The sequence below is a fragment of the Benincasa hispida genome, chromosome 12, assembly GCF_009727055.1.
Source record: "Benincasa hispida cultivar B227 chromosome 12, ASM972705v1, whole genome shotgun sequence".
Lineage (NCBI taxonomy): Eukaryota > Viridiplantae > Streptophyta > Magnoliopsida > Cucurbitales > Cucurbitaceae > Benincasa > Benincasa hispida.
In genome coordinates this window covers 47,762,801-47,767,465 of record NC_052360.1, presented here as the reverse complement: position 1 = coordinate 47,767,465, position 4,665 = coordinate 47,762,801, and positions in this window count along the sequence as shown.

Sequence of the window (4,665 nt, the reverse complement as noted above, 5' to 3'; positions counted from 1 at the left end):
ATACGTGGGATAAATATACAGATAAATAACTAAAAAGGAAATTATACCCTAATTCATCCAAGAATCTAATTAGCCTAAAAATCACCTAAATTACATAAATTACGGTAACACTCTCCCTCAAACTCAAGATGGTAGAGTAAAAACAACCTTGATTTTTTGAAGTAGTTGAGTGACACGAGTAGAGGATAGAACTTCAATGAAGATATCAGTTGATTATTCTGTAGTGGATATGGATTGTAGATGAAGGATGTGTTGGGTTGTATGTCCTGAAACTTGTGGTTTGTAAACATTAAACATATTTTATTTTACAATAAAAATGTTATTGAGATTTATTAAGTAAAGTTGTTGTTGAATATGTGAATCACACCCTTTTAAACCTAAAATCCAATAAACTAAGAACCCATGGTTATAGCATGAATACTTGGACTTTATGTAGAGACATAAAAATGGATCAAGTTTGAGTAGTAGCTAAAACGGGCTATAGTATAAGGATAAAGTTGGGTACCTTATCTTGGAGACACTATGGATGCGGCCCACTTTGTAATTGTTATAATAGTTGTAAAGTGTTACAATCGATATGATCCTGAATCGTACATGTGGAGATATGTGAGTGAGGGTATTCTATGCACTAAGTTTGCATAAGACCAAATCACAAAATAGTCACTTTTACTTTATAACGTCGTTTACTGTTAAGACTGCAATTCGATGACCTAGGTAACTCGATCTTAATCCTTAGGTAACTATGAACTCCTGTTTATTCGGGATTATCCTTTAATCTGCATAGGTAAGAGTGACTCAATAAGCCTCCGAGGGGTAAGACCAGGTAGGTAGCTGAGGACATAGTCCTACAAGACGAAATTCACTTCTACCCGCTTCTAGGTTAGTAGATTGGTTGTTCTCTTAAGTACTGAATCCAGGTCTTGAGCTAGAGGTCTCGCCTTCTCTAAGGCTTGAGAGGGACTCGGCTTGTTGGTTGAACCACAAATCAATTATTCATTAGATGATCGGTGAGACTTAAGGAGCAAGATGTAATTACAGGGGTAAAACAGTAATTTTGAACCAATTGTGATTACAAACAATCTGTGAAGGATCGACATACTGATCATGGTTAAATCAACTAGACAGAAATATATATATAGTGAGAGAGTACAGTTACTAGGCTTTAGTGGAGTGTCTTGGTAATTAACAAATGTTGGTTAATTGGGTTAATGAGATTAATTTCGGATCGTTGGAGCTCATGATCTGTAGGTCCATTATGCTCCCTACTAGCTCATATCAGACTAAAACTTGGAATAATATGTTGAGAGAATTTGAAATGTTCAAATTCGGATTAGGGAATAAAAGTTTTAATTATATACGATATAATTAAAGATGTTTAATTATTGAACTAAACAAATTGGAGAGTCGTAAATATTTAAAATTGATTTAAATATTAATTATATGAATAGGGATTCATGTTTGGAATAGGTGTGTTTAATTTAATATTTTATATTAAATTAATTAAATTGTTTAATTAATTATTTAAAATTAATTTTATTTTAAATTAGTTATTTGAATTAATTTTATTTAAAATTTAATCTATGAAATTCAATTTTAAATTAATTCATTTTAAATTGTAGTTTTTTTTAAAACCAATATTAAAAAAAATGGATGTACAACATTTTCCACTTTGATTTTACTCCTAATAATTCCACTTTTTAATTCTTGTTTTGGTATCAAATTTATGTGCATTTAGAATGCATGCAATTCTCTTTAAATAAGAGAAAAATTGATTTAGAAAAACTTCATAGAATTGGCTAATTTTGAAGAAGTTTTCGTTCTTCAACCTATATACACCAAAACCCTTAAATTCTCGTAAATTTTCTTCAATTCCCACATAATTTGGATCCCACAATCCGTTCTTGCTAGAGAATAGTGGGAAAGACTCTAGCGGTGGTTCACGAACCATTTGTGATCAGAATTCAAGGTAAGATTGCTAGATTTTATAGTTCTCCAAAGGTTGTGCTCTAAAACCCTAATTTCTATGTTTATGAACATGCATGTTTGTAATCTAAAATGGATGTAGTTAGAGTGTTTAAGATCCAAATTGCTTCTGCATGTTAAATGTTAACACCAACAGTTGATATTAGAGCATGTTTTAAGCATCAACTTTCATTAGTTTTAGCATGGTGGGTGTTTTTCATGAGATGAATGCAATGGTCTAAAATGGGCATATTATAGTTTTGGATTGTAGATTTACCTTCAATTGAGTTGCAATTGTTGTAATTGGCTCTTTGTTTATGAGTCTTAATGTATGAAGAAAGGTCTGTAAATTTGCTAGAGTCATTAGAGTTGAAATTAGGTTGTAACTGGAGAAGATTTGGAACTTCGCAACAGAAAGGAGAAGCTGGTTTTGCTTCTGTCAAGAGGTGTCGCGGCACTGTTCTTCATCCAACCTAGAAGCGCCGCGCACAAGGATTTGGTCCAGCTGAACCGGTTTAGCCACTTTCGATCCAGTTCAGCTGATTTTAAGCCTTGGTGGTCCGATTTGTCCTATTTGCAGCCCTGAAGGTCCAGTTCAAGCTTTTTTCAGTTGGTTTGGGCCAGTTCGAATGGTTCAGGAATGGTTCAGAGCAGTTTATGAATTATTATTGTAATAATTTAGGTGCTTGGTTAGGATGCCAAAGTTAGTCCATGTGTTTAATTAGTTATGCATTGTGAATGTAGTATGTCATGTAAATTTAAAATCTCACCATAGGAAAGCATGTTACATGCATTGAAATATGTTATAAAGGTTTGTATATTTTGCATGTCTAGGTTTCATGCGATTTAGTATAAAATGTTATATTAAATTATAGAACTCTATGTATGTTATAGATTTGTCCAAGTTTTATTTGTTATAAAATGAATTAGACATTTAAAATCTATAACAAAGATAAATGCATGCTCACCTAGGTTGACAAATAACAACTTGTTTTAATAGTTAAAATGGATCGTTATCTTGTAAAACTTCAATTACAAACTCACTCGACAAGATTCTGTCTAAGGCTGGAGGTATTTAAGTTGACGGTTTATGGAACACTTGCTACTTGGGGATCGAATCGGTTTTTGAGTCTTGTTAACCCCATTTTGTAAGCATCCGTGAGTGATGTGAGGTAATAAATAGTTTATCCCTTAGACATTGTAGGTTAAATCCAGTATAAAAGTTATACTCGGATAAACACCAAGACTTAGGTTGTTTTAATTAATCGGAATATACCTAAATAAAAGTATACCCAAGCCGTCTAAAACACTTCAGTAGATATTAATGATATGTATGATATATTATTTTTAGCTCTCACGTCCCTAAGAGTTCACACCATGAGATTCATGCTTGGCTTCATGTCATTTTTAGGCAACCACTCCATTCGGAAAGTATTTGCATGGGTCAATAACAAGGTGAATAAGGAAAGTTATTCATAGTAAGTGAGAGAAGAAAACGTGTTAACACATCCATTAGTCTCCTCCATTAAGTTGCATAGTGAGATTCTCATATTTCACCTGCGTGTCAGTTTTAGGCGTCCACCCATTCGGAGGGTTGTCACTTGGGGATTGGAACACCGCAAACTCCAGTAATGGATAGTGTCTCTTAGTTCCGTCTTCAGCATTGTCTGCCCCTTGGTAGCTTGTTTATACTGTTCTCTGAGATCTTAAAATGGAGGGTTACAATTATAAGAATTACTAAGTGTTAGTAAGTTCTTGACGAAAAAGTGATAACTAAATACTATAGGAATAATAGTTGTTATGGTATTAGTATTTAGTAAAAAATTTCTTGGATTAGTTAATGAGTAATTGACTACCCCTCGGTAACGGTTATTCTGACTCATTGAAATATCATTGCAATTAATAATGAATATGGGTACATTATTACTTTTGTTAAAATGATTGGATTTAGTAGCTTTTCACTAATAGAATTTTCTTGTATTTTTAGCATGTCGAACTTTATTATACAACTACTTGCTTCCGATAAATTTAGCGATGATAACTACTCAACGTGAAAATCAGATATAAATACAATACTTGTGATTGATTATTTAAGGTTCATTTTAACTGAGGAATATCCTCCAGTTCCTAGCTCGACCGCAAACCGAAATGTTCGAGATGCATATGATAAGTGGGTAAGGGCAAACGAAAAGGTCTGAGCCTATGTCTTATCAAGCATATCTGATGTCTTGACTAAAAAGCATGAGAGCATGGTCACTGCTAAGGCGATCATGGACTCACTGCAAGCAATGTTCGGACAACCGTCCACATCAATTAGGCATGATGCTCTCAAAATATGTTTACAACTCTTGTATGAAGGAAGGAACCTCTGTTCGAGAAAATGTCTTGGATATGATGGTCCACTTCAATATAGTGGAGGCAAACAGGGTTGTCATAGACAAGAAAAGTCAAGTTAGTTTCATCATGGAATCTTTGCCGAGGAGTTTCCTGCACTTTAGAACTAATGCAATAATGAATAAAATTGAATATAATCTGACTATGCAATTTTGAATTTTGCAGCTCGTTTCAATAATAAAATTTGAGAGGTTTCACTAATTCTCTTGACCTTTTAGAAGGTATTTAACGTTTGGAGTAAGGTGTGAAATTGTTTAATCATAAGGTACATTATATAAAGAGTACTATTAATCTAGAATTAATGTTAAC